This window comes from Triticum aestivum, chromosome 2A, assembly GCF_018294505.1.
Source record: "Triticum aestivum cultivar Chinese Spring chromosome 2A, IWGSC CS RefSeq v2.1, whole genome shotgun sequence".
Classification (NCBI taxonomy): domain Eukaryota; kingdom Viridiplantae; phylum Streptophyta; class Magnoliopsida; order Poales; family Poaceae; genus Triticum; species Triticum aestivum.
Window position 1 is genome coordinate 8,677,297 of NC_057797.1, and position 15,024 is coordinate 8,692,320.

The 15,024-nt window shown below is 40.7% G+C and overlaps 1 long non-coding RNA gene and 1 pseudogene across 2 annotated transcripts; one reads left to right on the top strand and one right to left on the bottom strand.

Moving 5' to 3' along the window:
• Positions 1-747: 747 nt before the first annotated feature.
• LOC123184211 (uncharacterized) lies at positions 748-2,572 on the bottom strand (annotated as a pseudogene).
• A 90-nt stretch (positions 2,573-2,662) lies between these two features.
• Positions 2,663-7,183, top strand: LOC123184212 (uncharacterized). 2 transcript variants are annotated; one of them, XR_006492936.1, is made up of 6 exons: positions 2,663-2,867; positions 4,672-4,777; positions 4,858-5,245; positions 5,350-5,426; positions 5,835-6,005; positions 6,493-7,183. It is a non-coding gene; the product is annotated as an uncharacterized lncRNA (long non-coding RNA). The 2 variants fall into 2 exon arrangements; XR_006492937.1 differs by lacking the exon at positions 2,663-2,867 and adding an exon at positions 4,129-4,476.
• Positions 7,184-15,024: the final 7,841 nt, after the last annotated feature.

A 15,024-nucleotide genomic window follows, 5' to 3' on the forward strand; every position in this document is an offset into this window, starting at 1 on the left:
ATCAATTGTATGATGTGTCATGCTAAGTGGACACAAAGCAAAGTCTGTTATGTCCAGTGGATGCCCTTGCTGTATGGCCTTGTGGTTTCTGTTAGCATATCTTCTCCCCTCGTCCAGCTTCTTGAAAATGTACCTCGACTCGTCGTCTGACAGAAGGCTTAGGAAAATTGGTTTCAGTGCCCCGTAGATGCAGTGTGCAGCCGCGGTAATCCCCGAGCTATTCAAAATTGGTTCACCGGTTATTTGAATCTAGACCTATTCCAATTTCCGATTTTTTGCAACAAAAAAAACATTTTACTGGTTTTGTGGGCGGCGCTGGGCCGTGAAGGATCCTATAACTGCAAATGTAATCTTATATGGTACATCAGAGATGGTTACCATGGAATTCTTTGTTGATTGGTCGATTGCAAAGCCTATACGATCTAGTGTAGCAAAATGCTAGTCACCAGACTTTGCTTTCTTGTCAATTTCATCCCTGTTTCATTTCATTAGTAAGCCACCTTACCGAGACTAGCTAGATCTACTGAGGAGGAGGATTAGCAACTGCCACTTTAGATGGTGTTGTTCGTTATCCAAGAAGTTCAATGGTAGTGGATTGTCGGATCTGATAAAACATACAAGTTTAATGTACAGTAATTGAGATCTGTAATACATTTAGTATACAATATAGTAATTCATAGACAGAACAGTTTGTCATGTATAAAATAAAATACAACCAGAGTTACACTACAGGAGTTCTGAAAAATATTAAATTGGCACTCCTCGTCGCTTCCTCCCTGGCAAGGCCCTGCCTTGATGTGTATCATCAGCACGACTCGTTACAAAATGAGCAAATGATTTATGAGGGGGTATCCTTGATTCCCATGTAATTAGAGTGAAGTCTCCTTTCGGTCTAACACTAGGATCTGCCAGAATTTTCCCCAATGTCACACTTGGTGATTCCTCCTTGATTGAAACATCAGTTATATGATGTGTCATGCTAAGTGGACACAAAGCAAAGTCTGTTATGTCCGGTGGATGCCCTTGCTGTACGGCCTTGTGGTTTCTGTTAGCATATCTTCTCCCCTTGTCCAATATGCAACGCCAAAACTGAACATTGAGATTCTTTCTCAACACATCTGCGTACAAATTTGTTGCGACAATTGAACCTTCCATATTCTGCAACACCTTGGCGAATTCATCTGCTATTTGTACTAGCCGTGGATGTTCTGCAGGGTCTACACTTCCGAATGCCAGCTTCTTGAAAAGGTACCTCAACTCATCGTCAGTCAAAAGGCTCAGGAAAATTGGTTTCACTGATCCAAACCGGGCTAATCTTTCAAGTTTACTTATGATGATGATCTTCCTTCCTCTGCCCATTGTTATGACAAATGAGTGAAACCTTTTCCAGTCATCGTCACTTACATCAGAAGCAAACTCAATAACTATCAAGATCATCCCTTCCATGGTCCTTCCATGGTCAAGTATTCTCAAAAGGTTGTCTCCATTCAAGTGCACTACAGAGGAGAAGCTCGAGCGGACCCTTTCGTCGCCGCACATATGAGCAACCAGAGATTTCTTCCCCGTTGTCGCATCACCTATGATCGGAAGAACTGCCAGAGTATGATCTCCAGGAGGCCCTTTACGCTGCAACAAGAAGCTGAAGAGCTTTTGCTTTTCAGCGTGTCGGGCAAACATGAAGTTGTCGGTGTAAAGATAAACATCGTATGGCCTACGAGACATACGCTCAAATCCACCCAGAAGCACAGCAAATTCTGCCATGTTAGCAACAGCAATTTCTAAGCTTTCCAAGGCACCATGTGACTCGAGGCACGTGGCCATATCATTTGTTATTCGAGAGCGCTTGGCTATATACTCCCTCCGGTCCTTTTTACTCTGCATATTAGAATTCTCTGAAGTCAAACTTCACAAAGTTTGACCGTATTTATACGAAAAAATATCAACATTTGCCATGCTAAAGTTATATAATATGAAACTTTAAGTCATGACACATCTAGTGGTATTGATTTCAGATTGTGAATGTTGACATTTTTTCTAAAAAGTTGGTCAAATTTTACGAGGCTTGACTTCAGTCAAATCTTATATGCAAACTAAAAAGGACCGGAGGGAGTATAAGTTGTTCCTAGATGAGTCGTTGATTCTAACCTAGTCGAAGCCAGCACTGTCTTGGAGGGCATGGTACCTTGAGTTGTCCAGCACACGGTATCCTCGGTACATGGCCTCCGAGAGCGTCTTAAGCTGCATCATCATCCCGGAGTTGGTTATGTATCGCGCGTCTGCCTCCTCAACGATGGTGCCAGCTCTCATCAGGAGGTGCTGCAACCTCTCCACTCCCTTCTCCTCTGATCGGGCATGGCTCAAGGAGTTGTACTTGTTTATTAGGAAGGAGATGAACTGGCTCACAAGTTCACCTGCAACTGCAGATATGGCAGTCTCCATGGCTGGGATTGATGAGGTAAACTGCTGGTCGGTCTCTGGACAAATTTAACTTGGCTTGTCTCTGCCAAGTCTTGTGGAGATTCTTGGCAAACTAGAAAAGTCTAAATGTCCAAATATTTGACAAGGACAGCACTAGTGTCTTCCATTGACAAATACTTGTCTAGACTGTGGATGGGAGATTTTTTACCAGTATTTGTAATATTCGCACTAGGTTCAAATTGATTATTGTCCCATAGCAAATTGTATATTTAATTTCTTTGCATTTGTCTTCCATTGGATTCCTTTTACATTTAACATACAAGGCAATGGGATCCCACATGTGCAGCCTGCTGTTGCAACGTTTGACCATCAGACCTTGGAAATTATTTGGCTTTTGCCAGATGAACTTCAGCGAAGAAGTAGCGCCACAGCTCGTTGACAAGGAAATGGTATGCTCCCTTTTATCTCGGTCAATGATGAGAATCACAGCTCTATACCTTAGTTTCAGAGCACATGTAACTAGTTTGTTCTATATTTGCTCCTCTGGTTTCATCAGAATCCAATCAATTCTATGTGGCTTATTTTGTGCTAGTTCATTCTTTAATCGAAAATTGTCGCACTTTCTGCTTTCTTTAGAGTTCAGGCTTGACCTGATGTTGATCTCCACAATGGTAAAAATGGAAAAGCAAATAGTATGATCCAACTTGGTTTTATTTTATTAGAAGAACCACAAGGCATGTTCATACAAGAAATTGTATTGTACCTCCTGCATAGTTTCTCCCTGTACTGAGTATGGTCATAGCAATTACCAAAGCATGAGGCAGTCCAAAATTTACGGGGGGTAAATGCTTCATAATTGTGGGCCAAAATTGTACAGAAAGGCCTCAGGGAGAACAGCACTGCCCAAAATGAATTCTAAAGAGACTTCTTGAACGGACTCTGCCCCGATAGTGTCTTTTGTCATTATTTTCAGAGTAGACGAACAACTCCAGAAAACAAAATACACTTGTGCCACTATATTTACATGCCACTAGATAAATGTTGAAAAAATATTGAGCTCCATGGGATGGCAAGAAAAGAAAATATTGACGTCCACGATTCTACTTAATGCTGGCACTCAAGCTCCGTCTCACTTAATGTGCAAGCGTGCAATCAAACAGGGCACACCACTAACCCGTGCCATCATGTTATTGCATATCACACGTTTACCACAATAGAAATTTTGGAGACCATGTTGATGAACATATTGAAGAACCATAGAGTCCACCCAGAGGGGAGTTTCTAATGACCCCATATTTGCCGCAAACTAATCAGTTAGCATTATTAATACAGCAGGACTCTTGGCAAAATAGAAAAGTCTCCATGGATGACTTTGACTGTGGCTGCGGAATGGGTACTTGTCAAAATGTCCAATCATGTGACAAAGACGAGCCAACTGTCTGAGCAGTATGAAAAAATTGACTAGTATTTATAATATTCATAGTAGTTTCCCTCGCAAAAAAAAGAAATATTCATAGTAGTTTACTTATTGTTCGATAGCAAAATTCATGGACGTTTACTTATTGTTGCATTCATCTTGCCTTGGCTCCTTTTACATTTTACATGGCATCTGAATTTTTTTTTTGAGGATCTGGCACCTGATATATGTGCACTCTACTCTAGCGGAGGTTGACAGTGAAAGTTGTTTTGGGCTTTTCCTGCAAAAAAAAAACTGCAGTCGATAAGCAGCGCCGCAGCTCATCAGCAAGGAAATGATACGCGTCCTTTTATCTTGGTCAGTGATGATGAGAATCACAGCTCCATGCTTCACTAATCTTTCAGTACACATGTAGCCTGTTTGTTTGTACATTTGCTACTTTTGTTTCTTCAGCTCCATGCTTCAGTCTGTAATCGAAAACCGTCGCATCACATGCACTCTTCATGGTTCAGTCACAACAATAGTAAAAATGGAAAATCTGATAGTATGAGACGCTCTGAAATGGGCTCCGAGCAGGAGCAGCGTGTTGCTACCAGCCACACGTAAAATGGGCTGTCAACAGTGCGGCCCACTTAATAAAGGTCCAGTCTTTTCTCCGAATCTGGAAAAGTTATCTTACTAAGCTATCTATAATCAATTTAAAATAAATAATGAAAATTAGTAAAGAGCATGTGTTATACAAAATATTGCAGATATCAGAAAATAAAATATTCACGTACCTCGATTATGTTGAGGGGCATTATCAGTCAGTGTCTCAATGTTAGCAATGACTGCAGGGGATCTACACGTGACTGAAGGCAGCAAACTGTGGGAAGCTTACAGAGAATATGAGATGGCTATGTTGACCGTGAGTGATGGACTGATGAAGAGAAGGCAAAGCAGGTTCAGTGCGTACGCGTGCTCTTCCACTGCCATTTATCTATGCCTTTGGCTGATCTTGAATAATTTTTTGTGTATAATAGTTGGGAAGCTGAAGAAGGCAATACAAATCACCCGGATTCCCAGTTTGGTGATGTTCTCCCAAACGTTTTACCTGCTTACAAAAAGGCTAGCGAGATGTTACAATGCACGGAAGCAGTACGAGGATCAACGAAGCTACACGACTGAATCCTAGGCTAACAAACTATAAGTGTCCTGGCATGACGAAGTTTTTCTTTATCAAATCCTGGTTTGCGGTAAACTCAATGTTGGTTGTTTGTTGGTGATGAAACAGAAATACATCATATATTTAGGGAGCCTTGTGGTGACCCTGCTTGTATCCAAGTTTTGTATGAACGGGCCATTTCAGAGCTTCCCGTTTCAAGTTATCTATGGATGGGATACACTAATTACCAGGACAGAAACCTGAAGGTGCGATATGACAATACATCTAGATCTATAAATCTAATGAAATAATGATGACGATGTTTTCTTCTAAATGACAATATTTTCTTAATTTTTGATTTCTTTTGCAGATACCGGCCACTATACAGAGCGCCATTACTCACTGTCTTTGGAGCGCATTCGTGTGTCTGAACACGAACTGTGACATGTAAGTTCATTGTGTCTCTCTGTTGCTATGTAATTGGGGCTTTTATAGTTCAGAAATTCAAATCGTATTTGTATTGAAATGGCATAATTCAGTGTCCAAAAGCTGGTGCCCTCTATTACCCATATAAAAGCACAAAGTGCCGGGATCCAAAGAAAAATCATCCTATCCGTCTGTTGCTCTTTCTATAGTCTAGATGCGTCACTAAACATGTTTGATCAAAAACAGGTATTTAGCAACCTCCACACCCCGCACTAGAGCCACAAACCTCCCGTCAAAAAAATAAAAAGAAAACAACCACTGTTTTTGTTCTGAGTTAAAATGAAGAAAAGTTTTGGATACTGAAAGTACCGAAGAGCAAGCCAGTGTTTCATCATTGAGACAGTTACATAGTGTTTATTTTACTCTCAGGGGATATATTCCCATGCAATGAGCAGGCCCAGTAGCATCTGCAGGTAGGAGAACATAAATTGCGACTCAGGTTTGCACCCCAGTTCCTGTGAACCACAAGAGCAAGGATGCTGAGAACTTTGTCAAGAAGCATGTCTGGAGTGACTGTATGCAGGCGGACATGATGAAAAGGTCAGCTCGATGCCCTGGCAAGTTCTTCTCCTGCAGATCAAGTCTTTCCAGAAAAACAAAGTGTTGTTAAGAGTATTGCAAAGGCTAGACCGGTGATCTAGGTAGATTGCCCAGCAGAAGTATACTGTCCAAAAAGACAATTTGGACTGTTCCGTACCTAGGATTTAAATAAGAGTAAAGTTTGCTATTCAAACAGCTTGTGTAGCTCATATTGTTTTGACTTAGTTTGTTCCTTCCCTGTTAGATCTCGGTTGGTTGGATGTTTGTCATTTGGGTATAAAAAACATTGAAACCCTTTTTCAGTTGATGCGAGTTCTGATGGTGTGAATTTTGGCAATCGAGTGTGATATCCTATTAGATTGGATATCATCGTAATAGTTTTTTTTAAACACTGTTTTCCCACATATAATTGGACTGTTGCATTATACTCTCAAAAGAATTTGACTTTTTCTTGATGGCTGCTTCTTCTTGATCGTCTGAACACAAGGAACATGCTGAAGCGTCGTCATTATAACATTGGTGAAGTTCTTGACTGCCTTCTTTGTGGACAACATATTGAAGAAACTGTGGACCACATGATCTTCGCCTGCCCCTTCAGTATAGTTTGTTGGGAGAAGATTGACATTGCCTGGCCGGAGTTTGACTCCAGACTTGATCTGATCGCACAAACCAATGAGTCTGAGCATAGACCTCTCTTCATGGAAAATTTTCTCACGGCAGCGTGGAGTTTGTGGAAAGAACGCAATAACAAACACTTCAGAGGGGTCAACCCTAGTACCGATTCCTGGTTGACACGTTTCAAGGGAGATTTTGGCCTCCTACAGGGTGAAGGAGGCGCAAAGGTCTTTTGTAACTACTTTTTGTAACTCACTAGCCTAACTCCCCTCGAACTTTGTAAAAGTAACCACTTAGTGTTCCTCCACAACACCCCCCCCCCCCAGGGGTGGGGGTATGGCAGAACATTCATGTAACACTTCTGTAATTCACATGTAATCTTTACAAAAGGGAGAAATATATACAAAACAGTAGGAGCCTCTCCTACTGTCTTTTCTTCAAAAAAAAAAAGAATTTGACTTTTTCTTCAGTGTCAAAATTTTGCATTTGTTAATGACTCTTCTGTGCACATCAACTCTACTCCCCTCCTTACAGCCAATAAAATCATTGCCCATGCCCTAATGGTAAACCCAATTGTCCACTATTATGTCCATGAGATTACCTGCTTGCTTCACTGGGAAAAAAAGTTGCTGACTTGCTGACTTGCAATATATGTAAAGTTTTTTGTACAAATTTCACAGTGCACAATTAGTTGTGCCTTTATTCTATGCGTACGAAGCTAAACTGTAGCTTTCATGAACTCATTTAAATTATAGGTTGGTTCAAAAAAAATGCTATCGGAATATATTTTTATGCATTTGAGTTCTCAAGGTTGTTATATTACTCCAGACATACATTGCGTATGCACGCTAACTAGTGCAATCTAGAGGTGCGCGTTTCTATGCCAGCCCATCTGTATGGCGGGACGCACTCTTTTTTTACATTTTTTTTGCTTTTTGCTCTTTGTTTTTTTCTTTTCTTTTTGCGTTTTCTTCTTTTATAAAAATCAGTATTTAAACTTTTTCCAAATCTTAAAAATATTTGTAAATTTTAAAAAATATTCATGAATTCAACAAATATCTCTGAATTTGAAAAAATGTTCCTGATGTTGAAAACAAGTTCTAGAAATCAAAAAAATAAAGATTCAAAATGATGTTCGTGAATTAAAAAAATGCACAAGATTCGAAAAACAATTCAAGACGAATGTTCATCAATTTTGAAAAACTGTTCGTGAGTTCGAAAAATGTTCACGACTTTCAAAATAATGTTTTTGAATTTGTAAAAAACTGCCCAGCAATTTAACAAATTGTTCTTGAATTCAAAAGAATGTTCTAATATCCAACCATTATTCATTAATTTAATAAATAATTCATGAATTTCTTTCAAATGTTCACAAATTTGGTATTTTTTCTTTATAAATTCTAAAATTGTTCAAGAATGGCAAAGAGGGTATGCGTTAGGTCGCTATCCAATGACCATTCCGGTTTTTGGAAATTTTAGTTTTTCTATCGGGTTTTTTCTTCTTCCTTTTTTTTGTTTCTTTCTTTCATTTCCATCATTTTCGTATTTAATTTTTATATTTTCCTTTTCTCTTTATTTTTATTGTTTTTCCTTTTTCTCTTCCCTTTTTCACATTCGAAAATTTGTCGAAAATGCCATAAAGGTTTCTTAGAAATCATGATTAATTTCTGAATTCATGATTTATTTTTGAAATCGGAAACAATTTTCAAATTTTTGAACATATTTTTAATAGTTGTGAACATGTTTAGAATTTGAGAACCTTGTTATGCAATTCTCTATCATTTTTTAAAACCTGCGATCATTATTCCTAGGTTCTAAGCATTTATTTGATATCGTGAACATTTTCTGAATTCACGTACATTTGCCAAATCATAATCATTTTTTGAAATTATGAAGATTTTTTTGAAATCATGATATTTTTTTAATTCGCCAATTTTTTTGGAGTCATGGACAAAATAAAACAACCAAAAAGAATGGAAGTAAAACAGGGGCGCCTGCCCCGCACGTGAGCCGGCACAAAATCATGCAGGGGAGGGAGTGGGGTGAGCGTTTGCTAGTTCAGCACCACATAGTGCGGGGCATGGTTCTTATTTGGCGCGGAGGTCGTCATATAGCAAATGTTATATCTCGTTAAACGCCAGTCTTACATACGTCTCGCTGAAGGTTTTAGCCCTCACGTGTGGCTACTGTGCTGGCTCATTTTCAATATATTTTTCTCGTTCGCTGGTTTCGATCGGGGTTTTGCTAGGTCTTTTCTTGTGTGTTTTATTTTTTAGTTTTTTTTTCTGTTTCTTAACAGGTTTCCTCTGGGTTTTTCACCTGTTTTCTTTGTTTATTTCGGGTTTTTTCCTTTGTTTTTCCAGCGGTTTTCTTTCTATGTTTTTTCTTCATTTTTTCCAGTGTCGGTTTTATTAGATTTTTTATGTTTTTTACCACATGCCTGCTTATCTTCAGTACACAATGTACATTTTTAGTGTACACATGAAAAAAAATTATACACTTTGAACACTTTTTAAAACACGATGTACATTATTTTAATACATGTTTTGAACACTTTTTGAATACATAGTTAACAGTTTTTAAAGTATTCATTTGACAGGTTTTTATGGTAATTCACATTTTTCTAGAACCACACATACACGTTTATCATTTTTTAAATACATTATTAACATTTTTATAAATTCATGTTTTGAGGTCTACTTTTTCATACAGATTTTTATTTATTGTATACAGCAGGAACATTATTTTATACTCGTTTAATATTTTGCATATACATGATTAACACTTTTTGTAGATACTCTCTCCGTCCCATAATATAAGAACGTTTTTGACACTACACTAGTGTCAAAAACATTCTTATATTATGGGACAGAGGGAGTATAGATTTTGATGTCCACTTTTTCATATAGATTGTACATTTTCCTTATACACAGGAAACATTTTTCTTATACATGTTTAACAATTTTTACAGACATGCTTGCGTTTTTTTCAGATATATGCTTTGATGTCTATTTTACCTCTCCGCGTCATTTCACTCAACGGGCTAACATATGAACAGTACATGCCACTAAGCCGTGACTTTGGGTGGTTGTTAATCAGACGTAGAGATTTACATTTCATAACCAGATATGGTAGGAGTACACTATCCCAGAGTGGACATTCTAATGATTCCATATTTGGCTCAATCTATTCGACTGTGCATTAGTCCGGAAGGTCAGTGGCTCTGGCTACTATACCGCTGGTACACATATGAACGCATAGAAATCTTATAAGCTAGTTGTACATGGGAATCAGAGGTGTCATAATCATGCTACTGGCGAGATGGGGGTAATATGTGTACGTGCATGGTGTAGAGCCTTATGCAGAAGCAATAGCTTAGATATCATGATTCTCTTGACTTCCGTTGTTGATGACAAGACATGGTAAACAGGGAAATCGTCCAAGTGTTATGGCTCAGTTTTCATTATCAAGTTGATTAGCTATGCTCATAGACCACTAATTGAAATAGTTAATGAATCAGTCTGCGTGCTGGTTTAGATTATTGTCAATAATCACATGAGTAGGGGGAAATTGACAATCAGATCTCTACCTTCTTCGCAAATTTGCGTCTTTCGCTTCACAATTTTTGACAAAAAAAAATCAATATGTTTTTCGGAAGAAGACGTAATACCTACTTACATCACAGAATCCTTTCGTGCCTTTGATGCAAAAAAAATCTACTCCCTCTGTACCCAAACACTTGTAGTTGGGGGAGTCCCCCAACTACAAGTATTTGGGTACAGAGAGAGTAGAAAACGTTGTGTAATTTACTGGTCATAAAGGTTGATTGTACGCATTCTACGGTGGCAAATAAAAGAGAACAGAGGGTGTGGTAACCTCACTGTTTCGTAACCCCTTCCCTTGTTTTATCATGACTCACTAATGGGAGCACAACCACATGAGCTGCTAATTAGAGTCCTATATGTAGCATAGCTAGAATGAAATGCGTTGAACTTGAACGGGGCTCTTCTGCGTTCAAGTGGAGAAACGTTGGATGGCAGTGGTACACACCTTGTCAGCTCTGCCTAACCAGGTCTTGGATTCTTGCATGAATATTGTGCGATCCGGCCCCACGCTACATCCTATCATATTGTCATGGGAAATCCACCATTTTTGTGATGAAAAACATAGTATCATGGTAGGAAATCCACCAAAGAGATCATCTCACAGGTGGATCATACATGTCGATGGCACAGTCGTTAGAGCCTGATCGACGAACAAACGACTTCCGTCCGGTTCTCATAAGGCAATCCTGATCCTACAGAGATGATCTAATTTTCCCTGCAGAAATGAGATCAGCGTAACAAAGAAAGTACACCATCATCCCTGAATTTCCAAGGGTTGACGCTCTAGAAGCTATATGATCTGCCCCTCTCCATGTTAGACAAGGAGACTTTGATGTCACCATGCATATGGCAAGTAGTCTTCTGAAGTTCCACCTGAGAGGTACCCCTGCCTGCTACCAACTCACAGCTACACATGCATGCATGCACACATGGACAGTACATTCTCCTAGTCATGAGTCATGACATGTATAATATTTCTAGTGGCATGTACTATGCAGGTTGGCATGCACGCATGCAACTTTAGTTTGGCCTATCCTTTTCCCCCAACCCTTTTTTTTTGGAAGACACTTTTCCCCCAAAGCTGGTTGTACATTTAGATGTGAAAATGATATCTCTGGGGTGTAATCATCAGTGCAAACATGCTCAGAGGAAGCTAGCTAGCTTCCTCCTGGTTCCTACAGGGTTTCACAGTTCACATTTGAGCCACTTACAGTGCAGTGCAAGCACATGGCTAGCTAGATCCCAAACAGGTGAAGAACTATTTTTTAGCTGCAACACCTTTCGGATAAAGTTGGGCAAAGGGTGAAAGATGACTTGCCCGGTGATGATGATTACAGATAGGGACACAAGGCAGAAGAACCTAGGGCCAAGATGCATTATTGGCTACTGGAACTAGAATATGATGGCATGCATGTCATGCATGGTAGTAGTTCCCATCTTGGATTCCCTTGTTGTGGAAAACATAGGATCCATGCACAAAAGGGAAAAGGGTGAAATGAAAGCAAGCTAACAAAGATACATAAAAGGAGCTTGTTGAATTAAGCATATTAACTAAAAGCAATATTCCCTTGTGAGTAAATTGCACATATGTATGCGTGCTGAAAAAGGAACTTTGATCACTTTTCAGCCGAGATCCGCCTCCCATTGCTCGGTTAATGGTGGATTTCTTTTTGATTTGTTTTGTAGGTTAATCTTATATTTGGAAAGCTGTTCCAGAAATAAGTTGTGGTAAGTGTGGCTCAAGTGAGTAATTAAAATAACAAACAATATATTTTAAAGCAATAGATTATTGAAACCGCAAAAATTACAATAATCCACCATAATACAAACCAAAACCTATGAAAGTGCCATTCTAATCCTGAGCTCAAATGCTCCGCTATGAACAGTAAAATGGAAAGAAAAACAAAGATTATTTTTCAAAAAAAATCTGATTTTTTTACAACAAACATTGCTTAATTTCTTCATGTGCTTTTGTACGGAAATCACATTCGTGGAGGTCTGAAGTTTTTCTAAAAAAAACAGCACTTCAAAATGCTTCCAAAAATAGTCTTTTTGAAGCATCGGTTTTGTTCTTTTTCGTTCAGGGCATCAGCCATGCTGTCTTCACGAAAATTTGTAAACATTCAATAATTTTGGTTGATTTTTAATTATTTTATGATTTTCTTCGATTTAATTCTTGACGGTGGTGCATTTGAGATCGGGAGCAGAATCTTCATGTCCCCTGAACGTACGAATTTTGTCGTGTGCTTAATTCTTTGACCAGTCATGCTTCTTGCACCTTTTTTTTTTGCGAGGAATGCATCATGCACCTTTAGCAAACAAGGATTCGAGGATATTATCGATTCCCAAGGCAAAAAGGAGAAGACTCTTGCTAGTAGCTTTTTGTTTAATTTAGAGGTGTGTTGGGTGGTTGTGAGCCATGTCGCCCTTGTTTCAGGGAAACGATGTGCCTGTGCACTTTTCTGTTTTTCTTTCCTCCTCTAATCCCTACTCCAAGCTCTAGCGTGTTTTATATTGGGTCTGACTGCTCACAAGTCGACTTGATATCTTTTACATAACTAGTCAACTGGAATACTTTTACGCGTTGGAGGTAAGATTGAAAAAAGTTAGTCGAGTGGAAATTTCTTACAAATCAGTAGAGGAAAAGTTTCCCACAAAGACAACTAGAATGTTTAACACACCAGAGGAAAGACACAAATCATATTAAGTTCAGTGACAAAAAAATCATCGATGCATTAAGAACGCAAAGTTTCAGTCGGCCAAAATAAAATGCCAGAGAAAAATGAGAACATACCCAATAAAACAAAAACTATGGTTGCACAAATTTGAAATGTGCAGCTACCGTAGATAGAAAATGCATCATGTGGGATAAAAGAAATGATTCATTTCTTGAAAAAAAATTGATTGCAGTAAAAAATAGATCAAGTGGAATAAAAAAGCACAGCTGACTGGCAGAAAAGAAAATTTTAGTCGGGTGATGTACATCAAATCTGTTATATTTTGGACCCGAATACCCAGTGAATAAACAAACGCTTTTCATGGGAAATTAGGGTGGCAAAGTTTAGTTGGTGAGAATGGCAAACCCTCCTTAGTTTATTTTGAGTCAGAAAATTTTTATACTCGCCAACTAAATTTGTCATCCTCGCGTAACATAATTGAGATGAAAAACGTTGAATTTGCCATGCCTAAAAAATTGATGTTAGTATATGTTTTGCATTTTCGTATATTTTGTGTTTCTTATATGTGCTTTCTTGGTTGGCCCTGCTTCAACCATTTTTTGTCAATAGAACAGCTAATTGTTGCTTCACCGAAAAGAATATAGCAAACCTGATAGTATATGCATTTGCAATTATGAATATTTATACATCTAGCACACCTTCTCTAATTACATTATTCATCAATAATCTTATAACAACACTGTTTTAATTAATTATTTCAAAAAAACACCAAAGAAAGCTAGAAAGAGATCGTGTATATATATCCCCATCCCCAAGCCAAGATCCCACGCACGCACCCACACCCATGCACATATCATCCTCACCATCATCATCATCCCATCATCCTCACTAGTAGCACACATTTCTAAACCCAAAAACCCAAACGCTCCTCCATGGAGGACCACGGCGCCGGCTGCCACCCCCTGCTCCACGGCCACCTCCAGCCGGCCCACGCCGCGCTCGCCTACGGCCCGTGGGACCCGTCCCTCGCCGCGTTCGACGACGGCAACCAGCAGCAGCAGCAGCAGCTGGAGTGCTTCTCGACGGCGTCGGAGCTGCGGGACGCGCTGCTGCGCGCGCTGGCCGAGCTGGAGGCGGCGCGGGGCGCGCACCGGGAGGAGCTCCGGCGCGTGGAGCACGAGGCGGCGCGGCTCGTGGCGTGCGCGGCCGCCGAGCGCGACGAGCTCCGGCGCCACTGCCACTCCCTCCTGCTCCTGCTCCACCACCACACCGCCGCCCAGCAGCCGCCGCCGCAGAGCGTGCCCGACCCGCCGCTCCACGGCGTCCTGGGGCTGGGAGGAGGAGGAGCGGGCGCCATGGACGAGGCCGCCACGTCGGAGGAGGAGGCGGAGGTGGAGATGGCGCTGGCGCGGCGGCTCCCGGAGAAGGGACGGCTGGTGGAGGCGGTGGTGTCGGCGGGCCCGCTCCTGCAGACCCTGCTCCTGGCCGGCCCGCTCCCGCGCTGGCGCCACCCGCCCCCGCCCGCCTCGGCCGACGCCATACCGCCCTTCAACCCCGGCCGCCCCGACGGCAACTACTCCCTCTCGTCCGCGTCCGCGTCGTCGTCGCCGGAGAGCAACTGCAGCGGCGGGAACGCCCCGCCAGCGGCAGCTCAGCCACAGCAGCAGCCGCACGCGCTCCCCTGCTTCCACATGAGCTCCTCCTCCTTCTGCATGTAGCGGCGGCACGTGTCACTGCCGCTTGTACTACGGTCTACTACTACTACTAATTATAATCACGTCCGCGGTCTGGGATTAGTATAGCTACTTAGCTAGTATATATAATTATATAGAGTGGTTAATTAGTAATTAGCTGGTGATTGTGTGCGGTGTAGTATCAAATAATTGTTGTTGCCTGGTTAATATGTGTGTAATAATTATTAAAAGTGGGCAAAAATGCCATCACTTTGTCAGTGAGAGGATGTGTGTATTTCAGTATGTATATGTGTACTCTTTGAGTGACCGCTGCACAAGAATGCGCTGGGTCGCAATAACGCGGGAAGGTGATCTCTGCATGGAAAGCGATCTCTCAAGCACTCACGTCCTTCGTTCGAGGTGATGAGCATGGCTACAGTGTATTTGA